Source organism: Heterocephalus glaber, unplaced genomic scaffold (genome assembly GCF_053883595.1).
Source record: "Heterocephalus glaber isolate CG9 unplaced genomic scaffold, H.glaber_assembly_v1.0 deba00001442, whole genome shotgun sequence".
NCBI classification, from domain to species: Eukaryota; Metazoa; Chordata; class Mammalia; order Rodentia; family Bathyergidae; genus Heterocephalus; species Heterocephalus glaber.
In genome coordinates this window covers 31,448,988-31,457,685 of record NW_028258296.1, presented here as the reverse complement: position 1 = coordinate 31,457,685, position 8,698 = coordinate 31,448,988, and the positions used below count along the sequence as shown (strand labels likewise).

The window sequence follows — 8,698 nt, the reverse complement described above, 5'->3', positions numbered from 1 at the left end:
TAGAAACACCTGACTGCATTCTTCAATGTTTTCAAAGAAAATTCCATCACATTAAAAATCCATGTCAAATTCATTGCAAAAGTAAGTCGGGTCCTTTCATTTCACGTGGGAATACTGCAACATCAAAGTATTTACTGTTTTTGCAAGAGAAATAATATTGGCAGCTCCATTCTTACATTACTTACTTCCATTGGAAAACGTTGAGTGTTTAAAGAATTATGACAAAACATTCCAAACCCTAGATCTAAAAAGGGAGTCAGAAATACTTTGCTTGGCACATTTCCCCACCAAATACAGAGAAATCTACCATTAAATGATTAACTGTGTGTGGTACGGGAAAAGAAGATACAGTGCCCCAACCTCTCAACTGGGACAAAAAGGCTCTGAATAGGTCACCATATTCATTTCTGGATAAATCTCTTATTTATGAATTTTCTAGTGCTTAAAATGGTGGTCTTTTCAGCTACCTATTCTAAGAAGTCAAGTACAAGCATGCAAGTAAATTCACAGGCACAGAGGATCCATGTTAAAAACAGTTAAGGTAGCTGTAATGCAACACCAACAACTTGAATGGCCCTGACACACTGAAAACACTATCTTAATTATTCAACAAAATCCTGAAGCAAATTCTTGCTAGTCTTGTTACACCGCTAAACACTAAAGTAGCAGGTTTTTTTTCCATGGTTTTAGCTTAGCTCAAAGAATTTTTACACTATTAAGTAAGAAAAAATTAAAAGTATTTCCCCTCTTTAAATTTACACAGACGTTTAATTAGCTTTATCTACAGAGCAGGGATTTTTTTTTTTTCAGTCTCCAATGGTTGCCTAGATAACATCATTAGGCAAGAATGCCGGTTTAAAAGAAATCTATGCACAATCCTGAAAATAACAGATGTTGATGCTCCTGGAGAAGAGGCAAGCTTGACTATCAGCAGCTCTTTCTAGGCCTCAGTTACTCAGAAGCAATTCTGTTGCAGTCTCTACATCCCAAGATTTTGAAGACAAGGCCACTAGTACTGCATTTCTATCAAAGGCCATAGCACATAGGGTTTCTATTTTTTTGATGTATTCTGGACTAGAAACTGGTGCTCCAGCATACACGTGTGTCCAAAGTCGAGCTGTCTGTTTGAACATTTCAGGATTCTGTTTGTACTGATTTGCTACTACTGCATCCTGTGGCTCATCCGGTTCTGCAGCTGCCAATAGTGTTTGCAATGACAGTAATACTGTGCGAAGCAACATTGCTGCCGCCCATTGATCTTTCAGGATATCCAAACAAATAGCCCCTGTGACGGAACTAATATTAGGATGCCATATTTTAGTGATAAACCGGACCTTAGGGGCTTCAATGGATATGTTTCTGGTCGTTTGATCTCTACTTGATATCTTCCTCCTTTGTCTGGTGTGTCTGGAGGTCCTACTATTTCTCCTCTTAATTCTGTAAAATTCTCATCTACAAGATCTACTTTAATTTGATTTTTGCTCGTCTCCTCGCTCCTCCATGAACTCCCACTTGATTCCCTGCACATGTTGGCCTTGTCTCTGCCGGCAGCTTATTCATACCCACATACTCCGCCACTGTTACGACCAGCTCAGCGGTCACCTCTTCCTCCACTGCCTCCTCCCTCGGCGATTCAGACCCGAGCACTGAACGCTGCTACTGCAGCCTCTACCGCAGCCGCCGCCAAGCTCTCCTCGGTGTGGAATCACCTCCGCGCCGGCTACCAAAATGACGCCGTCCGGTTGGTAAGTATTTAATTATGTTTTCAATTTCATTGATTGATATTCGGTTGCTTAGAATTTTTAGGTCTTCTTCGTTCAACTTTGGTAATTCATATGTATCTAGGAATCTGTCCATTTCTTCTGTGTTTTCCATCTTATTGGCATATAGGTTCTGGAAGTAGGTATTGATGATCTTCTGGATTTCTGCTGGGTCCGTTGTAATTTCACCTTTTTCATTCCTAATTGCATGGATTTGGGCCTTTTCTTTCCTTTTTCTGATAAGGTTGGCTAAGGGTTTGTCAATTTTGTTGATTCTTTTGAAGAAACAACTCTTGGCTTCACTGATTTATTTTGTATTGTTTTCTTAGTCTCCATTGCATTGATTTCTGCTCTGATCTTTATAATTTCCTCCCTTGCATGAGCTCTGGGGTTATCCTTTTCTTCTCTTTCTAGAAGCTTGAGGTTCAGCATCAGGTTGTTTAATTGGGCTCATTCTGTTTTCCTAATATGCGTATTCACTGGTATGAACTTCCCTCGTAAGACTGCTTTCATTGTGTCCCATAGATTCCGATATGTTGCATTGTCGTTGTCATTTATTTGAAGGAACTGACTGATTTCTTCTTTAATTTCCTCTGGGACCCATTAGTTATTCAGAAGTGTGCTCTTCAATTTCCATGTGTTTATGAATTTTTTGAGGTTTGTTTTGCTGTTGCCCTCCAATTTCATCACGCTGTGGTCTGATAAAATACAAGGGATAACTTCAATTCCTGCACTTACCTAAATATGTTCCATGAGAGGGTATGTGATCTGTTTTGGAGAACGACCCATGTGCAGCTGAAAAGAATGTGTATTCTGATTTTGTAGGGTGAAACACTCTGTAAATATATGTTAAGTTCATTTGTTTAAGAGTTTGAGTTCTAGTATTTCATTGCCTGTATTTTGTCCAGTTGATCTATCTATTTGTGACAGTGGGGTATTGAGGTCCCCCACTACTATTGTATTAGTGCTTATATGATTTTTCATGTCCGTTAGTATTTGTTTTATATAGTTGGGCACGCTAGTGTTTGCTGTATAGATATTTATGATTGTTATCTCTTCCTGTTGGATTGTTCCCTTTATAAGGATATAGTGTCCTTCTTTGTTTCTCTTAATCAGCGTTGGTTTGAAATCCACTTGATCTGCAAAGAGGATACTTACTCCTGCTTTTTTTCGGATTCCTGTCACATGGAGTATTGTTTTCGACCCTTTAAATTTCAGTCTATGAGTTTCTTTTTGAATTAAGTGTGTCTCTTGTATGGAACATATTGCTTCTTGACCCATTCTGGTAGTCTTTTTCTTTTGATTGGTGAATTGAGACCATTAACATTGATGGTTATAACTGATACATATTGACTTATCATTGTCATGGTTTTTTCTTTTTGTTGGAGTCACCCCCCGTGCATTTGAATTCTTGTTTTGCCCAATGGATTCATTCTGCTGGGCTTCCTGAGGTTGTGATCCTTATTGTCTTTTCCTAGGATATTATCTAAAATTTTTTTGGAGTGCTGGTTTGGTATTCATGAAGTTCCTAAGGTCCTCTTTGTCATGAAAGTATCTTATTTCTCCATCAATTCTGAAAGATAATTTTTCAGGGTATGTCAATCTGGGTTGGAGGGTGTTTTCCTTTAGCGATTGAAATACGTCACTCCAAGCTCTTCTTGCTTTGAGGGTTTGTGTTGAGAAGTCTGCTGTGATTCTGATGGATTATCCTTTGTATGTGATTTGTTTCTTTTCTCTAACTGCTTGTAATATTTCGTTTTTCTGTTGAGTTTCTGGAATCTTAACAATTATATATGCCTATGTGTACATTATTTTTGATTGAGGCTAGTTGGAGTCCTATATGCCTCCCTTATCTGTATGTCAAGTTCTTTCTCCCTACTTGGGAAGTTTTCTGCCATCACTTCTGTGAACAGTTTTTTTTTTAAGTCATCTGCACTCTCTCCTGTTTTTTCATTGACTCCAATCAGTCTTATGTTATTCTTCTTTGCATTGTCTAGCAGCTGCTGGATTGATTTCTTGTGGTCTCTTACAATTTTAAATCAATTTTTCTTTTCCTGGTCACTAATTGCAATCTTATCTTCTATATCTGAAATTCTGTCCTCACATTGGCTCAGTCTTCTGTGTAGACTTTCAATGGAGTTTTTAATCTCCTGGCAATCTGTTTTTATCTGTTTTATGGATTCCATTTGTTTCCTATGTTGAGATTCCATCATGTTCCTCAGCTCCTCTATTTTTTTTCTATCTGTGTCTTCTCTAGATTTATTAGTCATGTCTTGCACTATAGGGAAAATCTGTGATGTTATGTGAGAAATTATTTCTGATTTCATTTTTTTCCAGATCCTCTTTTGTTGCCAGTTCAGAAAGTCCAGGTGGTTGGGTATTAGAGTGTTCCATCTCGTTTCCCTTTGGGGTTGCTGTAGCTGATCTGGAATTCTGGTTCTGAGGCTTGTTCACATGTCTTCTAATTTTGGTAGGGGCAGGGGAGGACGTGCTGCTGGCACCTTCTTGCTGCTGGCTCACCTCCTCTGTGCTGGAAGTGGTGGTAGGTTGGCCCAGAAGCCTCCTCTACTCTGGTAGCACATCAACCAGCAAGCCTCATCTAGTAATCGATTATTTTGATGGCTCTTTAGAATCATCTTGGGAACTTGTTCAAATACAGGGACCTGGACCACATCTCCTGGGATTCTGATCCAGGAAGTCTGGCTGCTTGAATTCACTCCAAGAGGGGTGTATTAATGCTGTGGATGAAACCTGAGAGTAGAGTTTCCTGTTGTCCTATTTTCAAAGCAAGCCCAGAAGAATTCATGTGGAGGTTTCCTTTTGGGCACCATTTCAGAGCTCATGTTTGATAAGTTTGTAGAAGTTTCAGTCCATAACCAGGTGGCTGCAAGACTGGATGGCTGTATTGACTTATTCTTTTCATGACCTTTTCCTGTTGTTGGATTCTCCCTTTTGCATTTAATTTCTTGTCTTGTCTGATGAATTCATTTCATTGGGCTTCATGTAGTTGTGACCCTCATTGTCTTTCCCTATGGTATTTTAAAAAAGTTATTGGAATATTGGTTTAGTATTTATGAAGTTCCTCAGGTGCTCTTTGTCATGAAAGTATCTTATTTCTCCATCAATTTTGAAAGATAGTTTTGCAGGGTACATCGATCTGGGTTGGAAGCTGTTTTCTTTTAGGGCTTGGAATATGTCACTCCAAGCTCTTTTTGACTTGAGGTTTGTGTTGAGAAGTCTGCTGTGATTCTGATTGGCTTTCCTTTGTGTGTGGTTTGTTTCTTTTCTCTAACTGCTTGTAATATTTTATTCTTCTGTTAGGTTTCTGGACTCTTAACTATTATATGCCTATGTGTAGTTTTTTTTATCATGGCTATTTGAAGTCCTATATTCCTCATGTATCTGTATATCAAATTCTTTTCCCCTGCTTAGGAAATTTTTTGCCATTACTTTTGTGAACAGTTTTCTTACGTTGTTTGTACTAGCTCCTGTTTATTCATGGACTCCAATCAGCCTTATGTTATTCTTCTTTGCATTATCTAGCAGCCTGCTGGATGAATCTCTCTGGGTCCCTTTTTTTAAGAAATCTTTCTTTTCTTGGTCACTAATCACAATCCTTCTTTTATTTCTGATATTCTGTCCTCACATTGGCTCACTCTGCTGTGTAACCTTTCAATAGAGTTTTTAATCTCCTGGATATGTGTTTGAATCTATTTTATTGATTCCATTTCTTTCCTATGCTGGGATTCCATCACATTCCTGAGCTCCTCTATTTTTTTAATCTGTGTCTGCTCTAGAGTTATATCTTTCATTATGCATACCATCTCTGTTGTTATCTGATAAATTATTTCTTATTTTATTTTTTCCAGATCCTCTTTTTTTTGCCAATTCAGACTCCATGTAGTTGAGTTTCAGATTTTTCCATCTCATTGTCCCTTAGAATTGTCTTTATTGATCTGTTAGTCTGGTTTTCAGTCTTGTTTAGGTGTCTTGCCATTTCTCTTTTGTTGTTGTTATTATTGATGTTTTGGGTTTAATTCCTAGGTTGGTGCTTATAAAATGCTTATTGCAAGTATTTTTATTGCTAGTATTTAGAACCCTTAGGGAATGACTACTACTTGGATTGTCTTTTAGGTTCAGTTGGCCTTTGGGTTTTGAGTCAGTAATGAACTATATGTAATCTCAGTCTTGGTATACTAGGAAGGACAACTGAGTACAACAATCATGTCACCATCACCAAACAATCAGCATCAACAATAGCATCAAATCAACTGAGAAAATGACGAACTGTGGTAACTATTAATTTATAACCTTTGACTGCATGAACCAGACTTGTGGTTATATATCAAAATCTAAAACCAACTGGAAATATATTTGCAGTAAATAAGCCATGCAATATAGAGAATTTGATCTCTAGGGCAATTTAAAGGAGTTGGGGGAGTAGAGAAATAGAAGGAGAGGGAAAGGTTAGAAGAAAGGTTAGAGGACACAGGAGGATCATGCTAACTTTGGGAAACCAGTGAAGGCAGAAGGAAAAGAGAGAAGGAAGGAATAAAAAACAAGAACAGAACAAATTGACAGCAACAGAAAAACCAGAAACTGTATTATTGCTCCTGCAAAAATAAGAACAATTGAGAAAAAAGCAAGACAAAAACAGGAACAAGAAAAGTGAAGAATGAAGAAGGAGAAAAGAAGTAAAAATTTTCCATTCAAGGCATGTCTCTGTTGTCCTGGCAGACAATGTGAGTAGTCTACAAATCTATGTCAATTGATCTCATCAAGCCAACCATAGTCCACTGAAGTTCAGACTGGTTTCTAGCTGCAACTCTGGAATTGAGCTTCCTTATTTCCTTCAGGTTTAAACTTTGTACAGTTCTACTGCAGGTTGGAGTGAACCTTCTCCTGCAACAAGTCTGGTTCAGGTAGGTGTTGGCCCCAACAACTCACCATCTGCTGCAGTCTGTTGCACAATTATTGAGGTGACTCTGTGCTCTCCCAGTGGGCCTCAATTCTCAACAAGACTTGGAGAGGCCTTTTCTACTGCTCACCACTGCACCAGTTCCTGGTGTTAGAATGATCATCTTCTGGATCCCTGTGCTGTGGTGCTGTCCTGATGACTCTCTGGCTGGGGCCTGGACAGCCTTACCAATGGTGTCTAGGTGGGCCTCTGGTAGGGACCTGCATACCTGCACTGCTCTTGTCCAAGCAGGCTTCTGGTTGGGGCCTGTGTGCACTTACTGATGGTATCTGGGCCAGCGTCTACATTATATTCTTTACCAAATATTGGCGGATCACATTTATTCTTCCCTTGAATGGAATACGTTTGGTCAGAAGAATTAATAACATTTCATAGTTCAAGTCCAGCAATTTAAAGCAGAGTTTAAATAGGGGAATTCTTCAAACTTCAAGAATTACAATTTTCCTCTAAATCTTGGTGTTATGGTTTAGGTTTAGATGTCCCCCCAAAGCCTCACATGGTCATAAATGGCTTTTTCAGAGGTGGCTGAATCTGGACTGTGTGATGCTGGGATTAAGGGTGTGTGATTACTAGACTGGTACACTGATTGGTTTGGCACCATCCCTAATCCCAAAAGTCTGGATAAGATAAAAGGGGCAGAAAGATGCTGTTAAGGCCCCTTGTTGCTTTTGCCACTAAGTGGACACCATGAACTGTTTCTCCTCTGTGACATCACTCTGCCATGTGCCATTCTGCCTTGGAGCAAGTTGACTATGGACTGAAAGCTCTAAAAGCTGTGAGCTAAAGAAATGTTTTCCCCTTTAACTTTGGGTGCCAGGTATTTTGTCTCTGAATTGAGAGAAGAATAACTAAGACAGAAATTGGGTACCAGAGAAGTGGGGTTCTTGCTATGACATTATCTGGCCATGTGGCTCAAGAGCCTTTGGAATTGGCTTATGGGAAGGGGAAGAGTTAGAAGAGATTCAGAGATGCCAGCTGAAAAAGAAAAGCTATAATGTCTTAGGCTACACTGTATGGGAGATTCTGGTTGGAGCTCAAAAGACCAGAAAGCCAATGAAGAGCAGGCTCAGGAGATTTCTTCTGGGAAGAAGGACTGCACTGGCTATTGGATTCCAGATGATGTGTGTTATGCCTTGGCAGAAAGTTTGTCTGCATTTTTCTCATATCCAGAGACTTTGCCTTAGATTGAGATTAAGGGCAGCAGACTAATTAATCTGGCAGAAGAAATTTCAGGGCAGTCTAATGTTGAACTAGTTGCATAGCTACTGTTCAGGGCTTTTAGCCTGATCTATTTTGAGCACCAAGAGCAAAGAGCCTGAAGAAAGATTCAAAACATTGTGAGTTTGGCCAGAAAGGAAGCTCCAGTAAAGTTGCAGCTTGGAAAGATGGAGCAGAGGAGAAATTGGTAACTGAAAAGACTAACAAGAAAAAGCCAAGTATTTCAGAAAAAGTCAACAGGAAAGATCGCTTGAGGACAACACAAGAACCAACAAGACCACAGCCTTTGCAGCCTCAGAGTTGCAAAGGTAAAAGACTTTGGTTTGAGAAGAAAGCCCCAGAGCATTATGTTCCAGAATGACAGCAATCTAGGAAAGTCGTTCCTTGGGATTTGGTTCATAGGCACTGGACCACTACAGCCAAGACAGAAGGAAGCCTGGCTACTGCTCCAGCTGGCAGCAGACCTTGGCATCCTTTATGTGCTGCTGAGTTTGGGAGCATGAAGAATGCAAGAGTTGAAGGGTCAGGAAGGCTTCCACTCAGATTTCAGAATGCCTGGGAAGCCAGGCAGTGGAACCACAAGAGGCCAGTGTGCGAAACTCTGAATATGAAGCTCAAGGTGCAATGGAGACCCCAGAAGTTTGGACAAGCCAGGAATATGGATTGTCTGAGGAAAACTGCAAGAAGAGAGCAGACCTGTCCCAAGAGAGAAGCCATGGGAGCTATAACCACCAGAAATGCC

The 8,698-nt window shown here is 39.7% G+C and overlaps 1 pseudogene; it reads right to left on the bottom strand.

The window, feature by feature from the left end:
• Positions 1–764: 764 nt before the first annotated feature.
• On the bottom strand, positions 765–1,361 carry LOC101723310 (ubiquitin-conjugating enzyme E2 K pseudogene; annotated as a pseudogene).
• Positions 1,362–8,698: the final 7,337 nt, after the last annotated feature.